The sequence below is a fragment of the Hemiscyllium ocellatum genome, chromosome 11, assembly GCF_020745735.1.
Source record: "Hemiscyllium ocellatum isolate sHemOce1 chromosome 11, sHemOce1.pat.X.cur, whole genome shotgun sequence".
Taxonomy (NCBI): Eukaryota; Metazoa; Chordata; class Chondrichthyes; order Orectolobiformes; family Hemiscylliidae; genus Hemiscyllium; species Hemiscyllium ocellatum.
The window spans coordinates 91,742,532-91,762,086 of NC_083411.1; positions in this window are offsets into that span (position 1 = coordinate 91,742,532).

Here is a 19,555-nt window from a genome sequence, read left to right on the forward strand (position 1 = left end):
GCTGCACAGTGATCAGTCAGGGAGCTGCACAGTGATCAGTCAGGGATCTGTACAGTGATCAATCAGGGAGTTGCACATTTATCAGTCAGGGAGCTGTACAGTGATCAGTCAGGGAGCTGTCCAGTGATCAGTCAGGGAGCTGCACAGTGATCAGTCAGGGATCTGTACAGTGATCAATCAGGGAGTTGCACATTTATCAGTCAGGGAGCTGTACAGTGATCAGTCAGGGAGCTGTACAGTGATCAATCAGGGAGCTGTACATTTATCAGTCAGGGAGCTGTACAGTGATCAGTCAGGGAGCTGTACAGTGATCAGTCAGGGAGCTGTACAGTGATCAATCAGGGAGCTGCACATTTATCAGTCAGGGAGCTGTACAGTGATCAGTCAGGGAGCTGAACAGTGATCAGTCAGGGAGTTGTACAGTGATCAGTCAGGAAGCTGTACAGTGATCAGTCAGGGAGCTGCACAGTGATCAGTCAGGGAGCTGTACTGTAATCAGTCAGGACGCTGTACAGTGATCAGTCAGGGAGTTGTACAGTGATCAGTCAGGGAGCTGCACAGTGATCATTCAGGGACCTGTACAGTGATCAGTCAGGGAGTTGTACAGTGATCAGTAAGGTAGTTATACAGTGGTCAGTCAGGGAACAGTACAAAGATTAGTCAGGGAGCTGTACAGTGATCATTCAGGGAGCTGAAATGTGATCAGTCAGGACGCTGTACAGTGATCAGTCAGGGAGCGGGAAAGTGATCTGTCAGGGAGCTGCACAGTAATCATTCAGGGAGCTGTACCGTGTACAGTCACGAAGCTGCACAGTGATCAGTCAGGGAGCTGTACAGTGGTCAGTCAGGGAGCTGTACATTTATCAGTCAGGGAACTGTACAGTGGTCAGTCAGGCAGCTGTACAGTGATCAGTCAGGGAGCTACACTGTGATCAGTCAGGCAGCTGTACAGTGATCAGTCAGGGAGCTGTACAGAGATCAGTCAGGGTGATGTACAGTGATCACTCTCGGGGGCTGTACAGTGATCAGTCAGGCAGCGGCACAGTGATCAGTCAGGGAGCTGTACACTGAGCAGTCAGGGAGCTGTACAGTGATCAGTCAGGGAGCTGTACAGTGATCAGTCAGGGAGCTGTACAGTGATCAATCAGGGAGCTGCACATTTATCAGTCAGGGAGCTGTACAGTGATCAATCAGGGAGCTGCACATTTATCAGTCAGGCAGCTGCACAGTGATCAGTCAGGGAGCTGTACAGCGATCAGTCAGGGAGGTGTACACTGAGTAGTCAGGGAGCTGGACAGTGATCGATCAGGGAGATATACAGTGATCAGTCAGGGAGCTGTACAGTGATCAGTCAGGGAGTTGTACAGTGATCAGTCAGGGAGCTGCACAGTGATCAGTCAGGGAGCTGTACAAAGAACAGTCAGATAACGGCACAGTGATCATTCAGGGAGCTGAAATGTGATCAGTCAGTGAGCTGCACAGTGATCAGTCAGGGAGGTGCACAGTGATCAGTCAGGGATCTGTACAGTGATCAGTCAGGGAGTTGTACAGTGATCAGTCATGGAGTTGTCCAGTGATCAGTCAGGGAGCTGCACAGTGATCAGTCAGGGAGTTGTACAGTGATCAGTCAGGGAGCTGTACAAAGAACAGTCAGATAACGGCACAGTGATCATTCAGGGAGCTGAAATGTGATCAGTCAGTGAGCTGCACAGTGATCAGTCAGGGAGGTGCACAGTGATCAGTCAGGGATCTGCACAGTGATCAGTCAGGGAGCTGCACAGTGATCAGTCAGGGAGCTGCACAGTGATCAGTCAGGGAGCTGCACAGTGATCAGTCAGGGAGCTGCACAGTGATCAGTCAGGGAGCAGCACATTGATCAGTCAGGGAGCTGTACAGTGATCAGTCAGGGAGCTGCACAGTGATCAGTCAGGGAGGCGCACAGTGATCAGTCAGGGATCTGTACAGTGATCAGTCAGGGAGCTGCACAGTGATCAGTCAGGGAGCTGCACAGTGATCAGTCAGGGAGCTGTACAGTGATCAGTCAGGGAGCTGTACAGTGATCAGTCTGGGGGGCTGTACAGTGATCAGTCAGGGAGTTGTACAGTAATCTGTCAGGGAGCTGTACAGTAATCTGTCAGGAAGCTGTACAGTGATCAGTCAGGGAGCTGCACAGTGATCAGTCAGGGAGCTGTACTGTAATCAGTCAGGACGCTGTACAGTGATCAGTCCGGGAGCTGTACAGTGATCAGTCAGGGAGTTGTACAGTGATCAGTCAGGGAGCTGCACAGTGATCATTCAGGGACCTGTACAGTGATCAGTCAGGGAGTTGTACAGTGATCAGTAAGGTAGTTATACAGTGGTCAGTCAGGGAACAGTACAAAGATTAGTCAGGGAGCTGTACAGTGATCATTCAGGGAGCTGAAATGTGATCAGTCAGAGAGCTGTACAGTGATCAGTCAGGGAGCGGGAAAGTGATCTGTCAGGGAGCTGCACAGTAATCATTCAGGGAGCTGTACCGTGTACAGTCACGAAGCTGCACAGTGATCAGTCAGGGAGCTGTACAGTGGTCAGTCAGGGAGCTGTACATTTATCAGTCAGGGAGCTACACTGTGATCAGTCAGGCAGCTGTACAGTGATCAGTCAGGGAGCTGTACAGAGATCAGTCAGGGAGATGTACAGTGATCACTCTGGGGGGCTGTACAGTGATCAGTCAGGCAGCGGCACAGTGATCAGTCAGGGAGATGTGCCGTGATCAATCAGGGAGCTGTACACTGAGCAGTCAGGGAGCTGTACAGTGATCAGTCAGGGAGCTGTACAGTGATCAGTCAGGGAGCTGTACAGTGATCAATCAGGGAGCTGCACATTTATCAGTCAGGGAGCTGTACAGTGATCAATCAGGGAGCTGCACATTTATCAGTCAGGCAGCTGCACAGTGATCAGTCAGGGAGCTGTACAGCGATAAGTCAGGGAGGTGTACACTGAGTAGTCAGGGAGCTGGACAGTGATCGATCAGGGAGATATACAGTGATCAGTCAGGGAGCTGTACAGTGATCAGTCAGGGAGTTGTACAGTGATCAGTCAGGGAGCTGCACAGTGATCAGTCAGGGAGCTGTACAAAGAACAGTCAGATAACGGCACAGTGATCATTCAGGGAGCTGAAATGTGATCAGTCAGTGAGCTGCACAGTGATCAGTCAGGGAGGTGCACAGTGATCAGTCAGGGATCTGTACAGTGATCAGTCAGGGAGTTGTACAGTGATCAGTCAGGGAGTTGTACAGTGATCAGTCAGGGAGCTGCACAGTGATCAGTCAGGGAGTTGTACAGTGATCAGTCAGGGAGCTGTACAAAGAACAGTCAGATAACGGCACAGTGATCATTCAGGGAGCTGAAATGTGATCAGTCAGTGAGCTGCACAGTGATCAGTCAGGGAGGTGCACAGTGATCAGTCAGGGATCTGCACAGTGATCAGTCAGGGAGCTGCACAGTGATCAGTCAGGGAGCTGCACAGTGATCAGTCAGGGAGCAGCACATTGATCAGTCAGGGAGCTGTACAGTGATCAGTCAGGGAGCTGCACAGTTATCAGTCAGGGAGGTGCACAGTGATCAGTCAGGGATCTGTACAGTGATCAGTCAGGGAGCTGCACAGTGATCAGTCAGGGAGCTGCACAGTGATCAGTCAGGGAGCTGCACAGTGATCAGTCAGGGAGCTGTACAGTGATCAGTCAGGGAGCTGTACAGTGATCAGTCAGGGAGCTGTACAGTGATCATTCACGGAGCTGTACAGTGATCAGTCAGGGAGCTGTACAGTGATCAGTCTGGGGGGCTGTACAGTGATCAGTCAGGGAGTTGTACAGTAATCTGTCAGGGAGCTGTACAGTAATCTGTCAGGGAGCTGTACAGTGACCAGTCAGGCAGCGGCACAGTGATCAGTCAGGGAGGTGCACAGTGATCAGTCAGGGATCTGTACAGTGATCAGTCAGGGAGCTGCACAGTGATCAGTCAGGGAGCTGCACAGTGATCAGTCAGGGAGCTGCACAGTGATCAGTCAGGGAGCTGCACAGTGATCAGTCAGGGAGCTGTACAGTGATCAGTCAGGGAGCTGTACAGTGATCATTCACGGAGCTGTACAGTGATCAGTCAGGGAGCTGTACAGTGATCAGTCTGGGGGGCTGTACAGTGATCAGTCAGGGAGTTGTACAGTAATCTGTCAGGGAGCTGTACAGTAATCTGTCAGGGAGCTGTACAGTGACCAGTCAGGCAGCGGCACAGTGATCAGTCAGGTAGCTGTACAGTGATCCGTCAGGGAGCTGTACAGTAATCAGTCAGGACGCTGCACAGTGATCAGTCAGGGAGCTGCACAGTGATCAGTCAGGGAGCAGCACATTGATCAGTCAGGGAGCTGCACAGTTATCAGTCAGGGAGGTGCACAGTGATCAGTCAGGGATCTGTACAGTGATCAGTCAGGGAGCTGCACAGTGATCAGTCAGGGAGCTGCACAGTGATCAGTCAGGGAGCTGCACAGTGATCAGTCAGGGAGCTGTACAGTGATCAGTCAGGGAGCTGTACAGTGATCATTCACAGAGCTGTACAGTGATCAGTCAGGGAGCTGTACAGTGATCAGTCTGGGGCGCTGTACAGTAATCTGTCAGGGAGCTGTACAGTGACCAGTCAGGCAGCGGCACAGTGATCAGTCAGGGAGCTGTACAGTGATCTGTCAGGGAGCTGTACAGTAATCAGTCAGGACGCTGTACAGTGATCAGTCAGGGAGCTGCACAGTGATCATTCAGGGAGTTGTACAGTGATCAGTAAGGGAGTTGTACAGTGGTCAGTCAGGGAACAGTACAAAGATTAGTCAGGGAGCTGTACAGTGATCATTCAGGGAGCTGAAATGTGATCAGTCAGAGAGCTGTACAGTAATCAGTCAGGGAGCGGTAAAGTGATCTGTCAGGGAGCTGCACAGTAATCATTCAGGGAGCTGTACCGTGTACAGTCACGAAGCTGCACAATGATCAGTCAGGGAGCTGTACAGTGGTCAGTCAGGGAGCTGTACATGTATCAGTCAGGGGACTGTACAGTGATCAGTCAGGGAGCTGTACAGTGCTCAGCCAGGAAGATGTACAGTGATCAGTCAGGCAGCTGCACAGTGATCAGTCAGGGAGCTGTACGGTGATCAGTCAGGGAGCTGTACAGTGATCAGTCAGGGAGCAGTACAGTGATCAGTCAGGCAGCTGCACAGTGGTCAGTCAGGGAGCTGCACAGTGATCAGTCAGGGAGCTGTTCATAGAACAGTCAGATAACGGCACAGTGATCAGTCAGGGAGCTGTACAGTGATCAGTCAGGGAGCTGTACTGTGATCAGTCAGGGAGCTGTACAGTGATCAGTCAGGGAGCTGTACAGTGATCAATCAGGGAGCTGCACATTTATCAGTCAGGGAGCTGTACAGTGATCAATCAGGGAGCTGCACATTTATCAGTCAGGCAGCTGTACAGCGATCAGTCAGGGAGGTGTACACTGAGTAGTCAGGGAGCTGGACAGTGATCGATCAGGGAGATATACAGTGATCAGTCAGGGAGCTGTACAGTGATCAGTCAGGGAGTTGTACAGTGATCAGTCAGGGAGCTGCACAGTGATCAGTCAGGGAGCTGTACAAAGAACAGTCAGATAACGGCACAGTGATCATTCAGGGAGCTGAAATGTGATCAGTCAGTGAGCTGCACAGTGATCAGTCAGGGAGGTGCACAGTGATCAGTCAGGGATCTGTACAGTGATCAGTCAGGGAGTTGTACAGTGATCAGTCAGGGAGTTGTCCAGTGATCAGTCAGGGAGCTGCACAGTGATCAGTCAGGGAGTTGTACAGTGATCGGTCAGGGAGCTGTACAAAGAACAGTCAGATAACGGCACAGTGATCATTCAGGGAGCTGAAATGTGATCAGTCAGTGAGCTGCACAGTGATCAGTCAGGGAGGTGCACAGTGATCAGTCAGGGATCTGCACAGTGATCAGTCAGGGAGCTGCACAGTGATCAGTCAGGGAGCTGCACAGTGATCAGTCAGGGAGCTGCACAGTGATCAGTCAGGGAGCTGCACAGTGATCAGTCAGGGAGCTGCACAGTGATCAGTCAGGGAGCAGCACATTGATCAGTCAGGGAGCTGTACAGTGATCAGTCAGGGAGCTGCACAGTGATCAGTCAGGGAGGTGCACAGTGATCAGTCAGGGATCTGTACAGTGATCAGTCAGGGAGCTGCACAGTGATCAGTCAGGGAGCTGCACAGTGATCAGTCAGGGAGCTGCACAGTGATCAGTCAGGGAGCTGTACAGTGATCAGTCAGGGAGCTGTACAGTGATCAGTCTGGGGGGCTGTACAGTGATCAGTCAGGGAGTTGTACAGTAATCTGTCAGGGAGCTGTACAGTAATCTGTCAGGAAGCTGTACAGTGATCAGTCAGGGAGCTGCACAGTGATCAGTCAGGGAGCTGTACTGTAATCAGTCAGGACGCTGTACAGTGATCAGTCCGGGAGCTGTACAGTGATCAGTCAGGGAGTTGTACAGTGATCAGTCAGGGAGTTGTACAGTGATCAGTCAGGGAGCTGCACAGTGATCATTCAGGGAGCTGTACAGTGATCAGTCAGGGAGTTGTACAGTGATCAGTAAGGTAGTTATACAGTGGTCAGTCAGGGAACAGTACAAAGATTAGTCAGGGAGCTGTACAGTGATCATTCAGGGAGCTGAAATGTGATCAGTCAGAGAGCTGTACAGTGATCAGTCAGGGAGCGGGAAAGTGATCTGTCAGGGAGCTGCACAGTAATCATTCAGGGAGCTGTACCATGTACAGTCACGAAGCTGCACAGTGATCAGTCAGGGAGCTGTACAGTGGTCAGTCAGGGAGCTGTACATTTATCAGTCAGGGAGCTACACTGTGATCAGTCAGGCAGCTGTACAGTGATCAGTCAGGGAGCTGTACAGAGATCAGTCAGGGAGATGTACAGTGATCACTCTGGGGGGCTGTACAGTGATCAGTCAGGCAGCGGCACAGTGATCAGTCAGGGAGATGTGCAGTGATCAATCAGGGAGCTGTACACTGATCAGTCAGGGAGCTGTACAGTGATCAGTCAGGGAGCTGTACAGTGATCAGTCAGGGAGCTGTACAGTGATCAGTCAGGGAGCTGTACAGTGATCAGTCAGGGAGCTGTACAGTGATCAATCAGGGAGCTGCACATTTATCAGTCAGGGAGCTGTACAGTGATCAATCAGGGAGCTGCACATTTATCAGTCAGGCAGCTGCACAGTGATCAGTCAGGGAGCTGTACAGCGATCAGTCAGGGAGGTGTACACTGAGTAGTCAGGGAGCTGGACAGTGATCGATCAGGGAGATATACAGTGATCAGTCAGGGAGCTGTACAGTGATCAGTCAGGGAGTTGTACAGTGATCAGTCAGGGAGCTGAACAGTGATCAGTCAGGGAGCTGTACAAAGAACAGTCAGATAACGGCACAGTGATCATTCAGGGAGCTGAAATGTGATCAGTCAGTGAGCTGCACAGTGATCAGTCAGGGAGGTGCACAGTGATCAGTCAGGGATCTGTACAGTGATCAGTCAGGGAGTTGTACAGTGATCAGTCAGGGAGTTGTACAGTGATCAGTCAGGGAGCTGCACAGTGATCAGTCAGGGAGTTGTACAGTGATCAGTCAGGGAGCTGTACAAAGAACAGTCAGATAACGGCACAGTGATCATTCAGGGAGCTGAAATGTGATCAGTCAGTGAGCTGCACAGTGATCAGTCAGGGATGTGCACAGTGATCAGTCAGGGATCTGCACAGTGATCAGTCAGGGATCTGCACAGTGATCAGTCAGGGAGCTGCACAGTGATCAGTCAGGGAGCTGCACAGTGATCAGTCAGGGAGCTGCACAGTGATCAGTCAGGGAGCTGCACAGTGATCAGTCAGGGAGCAGCACATTGATCAGTCAGGGAGCTGTACAGTGATCAGTCAGGGAGCTGCACAGTTATCAGTCAGGGAGGTGCACAGTGATCAGTCAGGGATCTGTACAGTGATCAGTCAGGGAGCTGCACAGTGATCAGTCAGGGAGCTGCACAGTGATCAGTCAGGGAGCTGCACAGTGATCAGTCAGGGAGCTGCACAGTGATCAGTCAGGGAGCTGCACAGTGATCAGTCAGGGAGCTGTACAGTGATCATTCAGGGAGCTGTACAGTGATCAGTCAGGGAGCTGTACAGTGATCAGTCAGGGGGCTGTACAGTGATCAGTCAGGGAGTTGTACAGTAATCTGTCAGGGAGCTGTACAGTGATCAGTCAGGGAGCTGTACAGTGATCAGTCAGGCAGCGGCACAGTGATCAGTCAGGGAGCTGTACAGTGATCAGTCAGGGAGCTGTACAGTGATCAGTCAGGGAGCTGCACAGTGATCAGTCAGGGAGCTGCACAGTGATCAGTCAGGGAGCTGCACATTGATCAGTCAGGGAGCTGTACAGTGATCAGTCAGGGAGCTGCACAGTTATCAGTCAGGGAGGTGCACAGTGATCAGTCAGGGAGCTGTACAGTGATCAGTCAGGGAGCTGCACAGTGATCAGTCAGGGAGCTGCACAGTGATCAGTCAGGGAGCTGCACAGTGATCAGTCAGGGAGCTGTACAGTGATCAGTCAGGGAGCTGTACAGTGATCAGTCAGGGAGCTGTACAGTGATCAGTCAGGGAGCTGTACAGTGATCAGTCAGGGGGCTGTACAGTGATCAGTCAGGGAGTTGTACAGTAATCTGTCAGGGAGCTGTACAGTGATCAGTCAGGGAGCTGTACAGTGATCAGTCAGGCAGCTGCACAGTGATCAGTCAGGGAGCTGTACAGTGATCTGTCAGGGAGCTGTACAGTAATCAGTCAGGACGCTGCACAGTGATCAGTCAGGGAGCTGCACAGTGATCAGTCAGGGAGCTGCACATTGATCAGTCAGGGAGCTGTACAGTGATCAGTCAGGGAGCTGCACAGTTATCAGTCAGGGAGGTGCACAGTGATCAGTCAGGGATCTGTACAGTGATCAGTCAGGGAGCTGCACAGTGATCAGTCAGGGAGCTGCACAGTGATCAGTCAGGGAGCTGCACAGTGATCAGTCAGGGAGCTGTACAGTGATCAGTCAGGGAGCTGTACAGTGATCATTCACGGAGCTGTACAGTGATCAGTCAGGGAGCTGTACAGTGATCAGTCAGGGGGCTGTACAGTGATCAGTCAGGGAGTTGTACAGTAATCTGTCAGGGAGCTGTACAGTGATCTGTCAGGGAGCTGTACAGTGATCAGTCAGGCAGCGGCACAGTGATCAGTCAGGTAGCTGTACAGTGATCAGTCAGGGAGCTGTACAGTAATCAGTCAGGACGCTGCACAGTGATCAGTCAGGGAGCTGCACAGTGATCAGTCAGGGAGCTGCACATTGATCAGTCAGGGAGCTGCACAGTGATCAGTCAGGGAGCTGTACAGTGATCAGTCAGGGAGCTGTACAGTGATCATTCAGGGAGCTGTACAGTGATCAGTCAGGGAGCTGTACAGTGATCAGTCAGGGGGCTGTACAGTGATCAGTCAGGGAGTTGTACAGTAATCTGTCACGGAGCTGTACAGTAATCTGTCAGGGAGCTGTACAGTGATCAGTCAGGCAGCGGCACAGTGATCAGTCAGGGAGCTGTACAGTGATCTGTCAGGGAGCTGTACAGTAATCAGTCAGGACGCTGTACAGTGATCAGTCAGGGAGCTGCACAGTGATCATTCAGGGAGTTGTACAGTGATCAGTAAGGGAGTTGTACAGTGGTCAGTCAGGGAACAGTACAAAGATTAGTCAGGGAGCTGTACAGTGATCATTCAGGGAGCTGAAATGTGATCAGTCAGAGAGCTGTACAGTAATCAGTCAGGGAGCGGGAAAGTGATCTGTCAGGGAGCTGCACAGTAATCATTCAGGGAGCTGTACCGTGTACAGTCACGAAGCTGCACAGTGATCAGTCAGGGAGCTGTACAGTGGTCAGTCAGGGAGCTGTACATGTATCAGTCAGGGGACTGTACAGTGATCAGTCAGGGAGATGTACAGTGATCAGTCAGGGAGCTGTACAGTGATCAGTCAGGAAGATGTACAGTGATCAGTCAGGCAGCTGCACAGTGATCAGTCAGGGAGCTGTACAGTGATCAGTCAGGGAGCTGTACAGTGATCAGTCAGGGAGCTGTACAGTGATCAGTCAGGGAGCAGTACAGTGATCAGTCAGGCAGCTGCACAGTGATCAGTCAGGGAGCTGTACAGTGATCAGTCAGGGAGGTGTACAGTGATCAGTCAGGGAGCTGCACAGTGATCAGTCAGGGAGCTGTTCATAGAACAGTCAGATAACGGCACAGTGATCATTCAGGGAGCTGTACAGTGATCAGTCAGGGAGCTGCACAGTGATCAGTCAGGGAGCAGCACATTGATCAGTCAGGGATCTGTACAGTGATCAATCAGGGAGTTGCACATTTATCAGTCAGGGAGCTGTACAGTGATCAGTCTGGGAGCTGTACAGTGATCAGTCAGGCAGCGGCACAGTGATCAGTCAGGGAGCTGTACAGTGATCAATCAGGGAGCTGCACACTTATCATTCAGGGAGATGTACAGTGATCAGTCAGGGAGCTGCACAGTGATCAGTCAGGGATCTGCACAGTGATCAGTCAGGGAGCAACACATTGATCAGTCAGGGAGCTGCACAGTGATCAGTCAGGGAGCTGCACAGTGATCAGTCAGGGTTCTGCACAGTGATCAGTCAGGGAGCTTCACTGTGATCAGTCAGGGAGCTGTACAGTGATCAGTCAGGGAGCTGTACAGTGATCAGTCAGGGATCAGTACAGTGATCAATCAGGGAGCTGCACATTTATCAGTCAGGGAGCTGTACAGTGATCAGTCAGGGAGCTGTACAGTGATCAGTCAGGGTGCTGTACAGTGATCAGTCAGGGAGCTCTACAGTGATCAGTCAGGGAGCTGAAATGTGATCAGTCAGGGAGCTGCACAGTGATCAGTCAGGGATCTGTACAGTGATCAGTCAGGGAACTGCACAGTGATCAGTCAGGGATCTGTACAGTGATCAATCAGGGAGTTGCACATTGATCAGTCAGGGAGCTGTACAGTGATCAGTCAGGGAGCTGTACAGTGATCAGTCAGGCAGCGGCACAGTGATCAGTCAGGGAGCTGTACAGTGATCAATCAGGGAGCTGCACATTTATCAGTCAGGGAGCTGTACAGTGATCAGTCAGGGAGTTGTACAGTGATCAGTCAGGAAGCTGTACAGTGATCAGTCAGGGAGCTGCACAGTGATCAGTCAGGGAGCTGTACAGTGATCAGTCAGGGAGCTGTACAGTGATCAGTCAGGGAGCTGTACAGTGATCAGTCAGGGAGCTGTACAGTGATCAGTCAGGGATTGTACAGTGATCTGTCAGGGAGCTGTACTGTAATCAGTCAGGACGCTGTACAGTGATCAGTCAGGGAGCTGCACAGTGATCAGTCAGGGAACTGCACAGTGATCAGTCAGGGATCTGTACAGTGATCAATCAGGGAGTTGCACATTTATCAGTCAGGGAGCTGTACAGTGATCAGTCAGGGAGCTGTACAGTGATCAGTCAGGCAGCGGCACAGTGATCAGTCAGGGAGCTGTACAGTGATCAATCAGGGAGCTGCACATTTATCAGTCAGGGAGCTGTACAGTGATCAGTCAGGGAGCTGTACAGTGATCAATCAGGGAGCTGCACATTTATCAGTCAGGGAGCTGTACAGTGATCAGTCAGGGAGCTGAACAGTGATCAGTCAGGGAGTTGTACAGTGATCAGTCAGGAAGCTGTACAGCGATCAGTCAGGGAGCTGCACAGTGATCAGTCAGGGAGCTGTACAGTAATCAGTCAGGACGCTGTACAGTGATCAGTCAGTGAGCTGTACAGTGATCAGTCAGGGATTGTACAGTGATCAGTCAGGGAGCTGTACTGTAATCAGTCAGGACGCTGTACAGTGATCAGTCCCGGAGCTGTACAGTGATCAGTCAGGGAGTTGTACAGTGATCAGTCAGGGAGCTGCACAGTGATCATTCAGGGAGCTGTACAGTGATCAGTCAGGGAGTTGTACAGTGATCAGTAAGGTAGTTATACAGTGGTCAGTCAGGGAACAGTACAAAGATTAGTCAGGGAGCTGTACAGTGATCATTCAGGGAGCTGAAATGTGATCAGTCAGGACGCTGTACAGTGATCAGTCAGGGAGCGGGAAAGTGATCTGTCAGGGAGCTGCACAGTAATCATTCAGGGAGCTGTACCGTGTACAGTCACGAAGCTGCACAGTGATCAGTCAGGGAGCTGTACAGTGGTCAGTCAGGGAGCTGTACATTTATCAGTCAGGGAACTGTACAGTGGTCAGTCAGGCAGCTGTACAGTGATCAGTCAGGGAGCTTCACTGTGATCAGTCAGGCAGCTGTACAGTGATCAGTCAGGGAGCTGTACAGTGATCAGTCAGGACTCTGTACAGTGATCAGTCAGGGAGCTGCACAGTGATCAGTCAGGGAGTTGTACAGTGATCAGTCAGGGAGCTGTACAAAAAACAGTCAGATAACGGCACAGTGATCATTCAGGGAGCTGAAATGTGATCAGTCAGTGAGCTGCACAGTGATCAGTCAGGGAGGTGCACAGTGATCAGTCAGGGATCTGTACAGTGATCAGTCAGGGAGCTGCACAGTGATCAGTCAGGGAGCTGCACAGTGATCAGTCAGGGAGCTGCACAGCGATCAGTCAGGGAGCAGCACATTGATCAGTCAGGGAGCTGTACAGTGATCAGTCAGGGAGCTACACAGTGATCAGTCAGGGAGCTGCACAGTGATCAGTCAGGGAGCTGTACAGTGATCAGTCAGAGAGCTGTACAGTGATCAGTCAGGGAGCTGTACAGTGATCAGTCAGGGGGCTGTACAGTGATCAGTCAGGGAGTTGCACAGTGATCTGTCAGGGAGCTGTACAGTGATCAGTCAGGAGCTGTACAGTGATCAGTCAGGGAGCTGCACAGTGATCATTCAGGGAGTTGTACAGTGATCAGTCAGGGAGTTGTACAGTGGTCAGTCAGGGAATAGTACAAAGATTAGTCAGGGAGCTGTGCAGTGATCATTCAGGGAGCTGAAATGTGATCAGTCAGAGAGCTGTACAGTAATCAGTCAGGGAGCGGGAAAATGATCGTTCAGGGAGCTGTACCGTGTACAGTCAGGAAGCTGCACAGTGATCAGTCAGGGAGCTGTACAGTGATCAGTCAGGGAGCTGTACATTGATCAGTCAGGGGACTGTACAGTGATCAGTCAGGGAGATGTACAGTGATCAGTCAGGGAGCTGTACAGTGGTCAGTCAGGAAGATGTACAGTGATCAGTCAGGCAGCTGCACAGTGATCAGTCAGGGAGCTGTACAGTGATCAGTCATGGAGCAGTACAGTGATCAGTCAGGCAGCTGCACAGTGATCAGTCAGGGAGCTGTACAGTGATCAGTCAGGGAGTTGTACAGTGATCAGTCAGGGAGCTGCACAGTGATCAGTCAGGGAGCTGTTCATAGAACAGTCAGATAACGGCACAGTGATCATTCAGGGAGCTGAAATGTGATCAGTCAGGGAGCTGCACAGTGATCAGTCAGGGAGCAGCACATTGATCAGTCAGGGAGCTGTACAGTGATCAATCAGGGAGTTGCACAGTGATCAGTCAGGGAGCTGTACAGTGATCAGTCTGGGTGGCTGTACAGTGATCAGTCAGGCAGCGGCACAGTGATCAGTCAGGGAGCTGTACAGTGATCAATCAGGGAGCTGCACATTTATCATTCAGGGAGCTGTACAGTGATCAGTCAGGGAGCTGTACAGTGATCAGTCAGGGAGCTGTACAGTGATCATTCAGGGACTGCACATTTATCAGTCAGGGAGCTGTACAGTGATCAGTCAGGGAGCTGCACAGTGATCAGTCACGGAGCTGTACAGTGATCAGTCAGGGAGCTTCACAGTGATCTGTCAGGGAGCTGTACAGTGATCAGTCAGGACGCTGTACAGTGATCAGTCATGGAGCTGTGCAGTGATCAGTCAGGGAGTTGTACAGTGATCAGTCAGGGAACAGTACAAAGATTAGTCAGGGAGCTGTACAGTGATCATTCAGGGAGCTGAAATGTGATCAGTCAGAGAGCTGTACAGTGATCAGTCAGGGAGCTGCACAGTCATCAGTCAGGGAGCTGTACAAAGAACAGTCAGGGAGCTGTACAGTGATCAGTCAGGGAGCGGGAAAGTGATCTGTCAGGGAGCTGCACAGTAATCATTCAGGGAGTTGTACCGTGTACAGTCACGAAGCTGCACAGTGATCAGTCAGGGAGCTGTACAGTGGTCAGTCAGGGAGCTGTACAGTGATCAGTCAGGCAGCTGTAAAGTGATCAGTCAGGGAGCTTCACTGTGATCAGTCAGGCAGCGGTACAGTGATCAGTCAGGAAGCTGTACAGTGATCAGTCAGGGGGCTGTACAGTGATCAGTCAGGCAGCGGCACAGTGATCAGTCAGGGAGATGTACAGTGATCAATCAGGGAGGTGTACACTGATCAGTCAGGGAGCTGGACAGTGATCGATCAGGGAGCTGTACAGTGATCAGTCAGGGAGCTTTACAGTGATCAGTCAGGCAGCTGCACAGTGATCAGTCAGGGAGCTGTACAGTGATCAGTCAGGGAGTTGTACAGTGATCAGTCAGGGAGCTGTACAGTGATCAGTCAGGCAGCTGCACAGTGATCAGTCAGGGAGCTGCACAGTGATCAGTCAGGGATCTGTACATTGATCAGTCAGGGAACTGCACAGTGATCAGTCAGGGATCTGTACAGTGATCAATCAGGGAGTTGCACATTTATCAGTCAGGGAGCTGTACAGTGATCAGTCAGGGAGCTGTACAGTGATCAGTCAGGCAGCGGCACAGTGATCAGTCAGGGAGCTGTACAGTGATCAATCAGGGAGCTGCACATTTATCAGTCAGGGAGCTGTACAGTGATCAGTCAGGGAGCTGTACAGTGATCAATCAGGGAGCTGCACATTTATCAGTCAGGGAGCTGTACAGTGATCAGTCAGGGAGCTGAACAGTGATCAGTCAGGGAGTTGTACAGTGATCAGTCAGGAAGCTGTACAGTGATCAGTCAGGGAGCTGCACAGTGATCAGTCAGGGAGCTGTACTGTAATCAGTCAGGACGCTGTACAGTGATCAGTCAGGGAGCTGTACAGTGATCAGTCAGGGATTGTACAGTGATCTGTCAGGGAGCTGTACTGTAATCAGTCAGGACGCTGTACAGTGATCAGTCAGGGAGCTGTACAGTGATCAGTCAGGGAGTTGTACAGTGATCAGTCAGGGAGCTGCACAGTGATCATTCAGGGAGCTGTACAGTGATCAGTCAGGGAGTTGTACAGTGATCAGTAAGGTAGTTATACAGTGATCAGTCAGGGAACAGTACAAAGATCAGTCAGGGAGCTGTACAGTGATCATTCAGGGAGCTGAAATGTGATCAGTCAGGACGCTGTACAGTGATCAGTCAGGGAGCGGGAAAGTGATCTGTCAGGGAGCTGCACAGTAATCATTCAGGGAGCTGTACCGTGTACAGTCACGAAGCTGCACAGTGATCAGTCAGGGAGCTGTACAGTGATCAGTCAGGGAGCTGTACATTTATCAGTCAGGGAACTGTACAGTGATCAGTCAGGCAGCTGTACAGTGATCAGTCAGGGAGCTTCACTATGATCAGTCAGGCAGCTGTACAGTGATCAGTCAGGAAGCTGTACAGTGATCAGTCAGGGAGCTGTACAGTGATCAGTCAGGACTCTGTACAGTGATCAGTCAGGGAGCTGCACAGTGATCAGTCAGGGAGTTGTACAGTGATCAGTCAGGGAGCTGTACAAAGAACAGTCAGATAACGGCACAGTGATCATTCAGGGAGCTGAAATGTGATCAGTCAGTGACCTGCACAGTGATCAGTCAGGGAGGTGCACAGTGATCAGTCAGGGATCTGTACAGTGATCAGTCAGGGAGCTGCACAGTGATCAGTCAGGGAGCTGCACAGTGATCAGTCAGGGAGCTGTACAGTGATCAGTCTGGGGGGCTGTACAGTGATCAGTCAGGGAGTTGCACAGTGATCTGTCAGGGAGCTGTACAGTAATCTGTCAGGACGCTGTACAGTGATCAGTCAGGGAGCTGCACAGTGATCATTCAGGGAGTTGTACAGTGATCAGTCAGGGAGTTGTACAGTGGTCAGTCAGGGAATAGTACAAAGATTAGTCAGGGAGCTGTGCAGTGATCATTCAGGGAGTTGTACAGTGATCAGTAAGGGAGTTGTACAGTGGTCAGTCAGGGAATAGTACAAAGATTAGTCAGGGAGCTGTACAGTGATCATTCAGGGAGCTGAAATGTGATCAGTCAGAGAGCTGTACAGTAATCAGTCAGGGAGCGGGAAAGTGATCGTTCAGGGAGCTGTACCGTGTACAGTCACGAAGCTGCACAATGATCAGTCAGGGAGCTGTACAGTGGTCAGTCAGGGAGCTGTACATTTATCAGTCAGGGTACTGTACAGTGATCAGTCAGGGAGATGTACAGTGATCAGTCAGGGAGCTGTACAGTGATCAGTCAGGAAGATGTACAGTGATCAGTCAGGCAGCTGCACAGTGATCAGTCAGGGAGCTGTACAGTGATCAGTCATGGAGCAGTACAGTGATCAGTCAGGCAGCTGCACAGTGGTCAGTCAGGGAGCTGTACAGTGATCAGTCAGGGAGTTGTACAGTGATCAGTCAGGGAGCTGCACAGTGATCAGTCAGGGAGCTGTTCATAGAACAGTCAGATAACGGCACAGTGATCATTCAGGGAGCTGAAATGTGATCAGTCAGGGAGCTGCACAGTGATCAGTCAGGGAGCAGCACATTGATCAGTCAGGGAGCTGTACAGTGATCAATCAGGGAGTTGCACAGTGATCAGTCAGGGAGCTGTACAGTGATCAGTCTGGGTGGCTGTACAGTGATCAGTCAGGCAGCGGCACAGTGATCAGTCAGGGAGCTGTACAGTGATCAATCAGGGAGCTGCACATTTATCATTCAGGGAGCTGTACAGTGATCAGTCAGGGAGCTGTACAGTGATCAGTCAGGGAGCTGTACAGTGATCATTCAGGGACTGCACATTTATCAGTCAGGGAGCTGTACAGTGATCAGTCAGGGAGCTGCACAGTGATCAGTCAGGGAGCTGTACAGTGATCAGTCAGGGAGCTTCACAGTGATCTGTCAGGGAGCTGTACAGTGATCAGTCAGGACGCTGTACAGTGATCAGTCAGGGAGCTGTGCAGTGATCAGTCAGGGAGTTGTACAGTGATCAGTCAGGGAACAGTACAAAGATTAGTCAGGGAGCTGTACAGTGATCATTCAGGGAGCTGAAATGTGATCAGTCAGAGAGCTGTACAGTGATCAGTCAGGGAGCTGCACAGTGATCAGTCAGGGAGCTGTACAAAGAACAGTCAGGGAGCTGTACAGTGATCAGTCAGGGAGCGGGAAAGTGATCTGTCAGGGAGCTGCACAGTAATCATTCAGGGAGTTGTACCGTGTACAGTCACGAAGCTGCACAGTGATCAGTCAGGGAGCTGTACAGTGGTCAGTCAGGGAGCTGTACAGTGATCAGTCAGGCCGCTGTACAGTGATCAGTCAGGGAGCTTCACTGTGATCAGTCAGGCAGCGGTACAGTGATCAGTCAGGAAGCTGTACAGTGATCAGTCTGGGGGGCTGTACAGTGATCAGTCAGGCAGCGGCACAGTGATCAGTCCGGGAGATGTACAGTGATCAATCAGGGAGGTGTACAGTGAGCAGTCAGGGAGCTGGACAGTGATCAATCAGGGAGCTGTACAGTGATCAGTCAGGGAGCTTTACAGTGATCAGTCAGGCAGCTGCACAGTGATCAGTCAGGGAGCTGTACAGTGATCAGTCAGGGAGTTGTACAGTGATCAGTCAGGGAGCTGTACAGTGATCAGTCAGGCAGCTGCACAGTGATCAGTCAGGGAGCTGCACAGTGATCAGTCAGGGAGCTGTACAAAGAACAGTCAGATAACGGCACAGTGATCATTCAGGGAGCTGAAATGTGATCAGTCAGGGAGCTGTACAGTGATCAGTCAGGGAGCTGCACAGTGATCAGTCAGGGAGCTGTACAAAGAACAGTCAGATAACGGCACAGTGATCATTCAGGGAGCTTCACAGTGATCAGTCAGGGAGCTGTACAGTGATCAGTCAGGGAGCTGTACAGTGATCAGTCAGGGAGTTGTACAGTGATCAATCAGGGAGCTGTACATTTATCAGTCAGGGAGCTGTACAGTGATCAGTCAGGGAGTTGTACAGTGATCAATCAGGGAGCTGCACATTTATCAGTCAGGGAGCTGAACAGTGATCAGTCAGGGAGCTGTACAGTGATCAGTCAGGGAGTTGTACAGTGATCAGTAAGGTAGTTGTACAGTGGTCAGTCAGGGAACAGTACAAAGATTAGTCAGGGAGCTGTACAGTGATCATTCAGGGAGCTGAAATGTGATCAGTCAGAGAGCTGTACAGTGATCAGTCAGGGAGCGGGAAAGTGATCTGTCAGGGAGCTGCACAGTAATCATTCAGGGAGCTGTACCGTGTACAGTCACGAAGCTGCACAGTGATCAGTCAGGGAGCTGTACAGTGGTCAGTCAGGGAGCTGTACATTTATCAGTCAGGGAACTGTACAGTGGTCAGTCAGGCAGCTGTACAGTGATCAGTCAGGGAGCTTCACTGTGATCAGTCAGGCAGCTGTACAGTGATCAGTCAGGGAGCTGTACAGTGATCAGTCAGGGAGCTGTACAGTGATCAGTCAGGGAGTTGTACAGTGATCAGTCAGGGAGCTGTACAAAGAACAGTCAGATAACGGCACAGTGATCATTCAGGGAGCTGAAATGTGATCAGTCAGTGAGCTGCACAGTGATCAGTCAGGGAGGTGCACAGTGATCAGTCAGGGATCTGTACAGTGATCAGTCAGGGAGCTGCACAGTGATCAGTCAGGGAGCTGCACAGTGATCAGTCAGAGAGCTGCACAGTGATCAGTCAGGGAGCAGCACATTGATCAGTCAGGGAGCTGTACAGTGATCAGTCAGGGAGGTGCACAGTGATCAGTCAGGGAGCTGTACAAAGAACAGTCAGATAACGGCACAGTGATCATTCAGGGAGCTTCACAGTGATCAGTCAGGGAGCTGTACTGTGATCAGTCAGGGAGCTGTACAGTGATCAGTCACGGAGCTGTACAGTGATCAGTCAGGGAGCTGCACAGTGATCAGTCAGGGAGCTGCACAGTGATCAGTCAGGAGGTGTACAGTGATCAGTCAGGGAGCTGTACAGTGATCAGTCAGGGAGCTGCACAGTGATCAGTCACGGAGCTGTACAGTGATCAGTCAGGGAGCTGTACAGTGATCAGTCAGGGAGGTGTACAGTGATCAGTCAGGGAGCTGCACAGTGATCAGTCAGGGAGCTGCACAGTGATCTGTCAGGGAGGTGTACAGTGATCAGTCAGGGA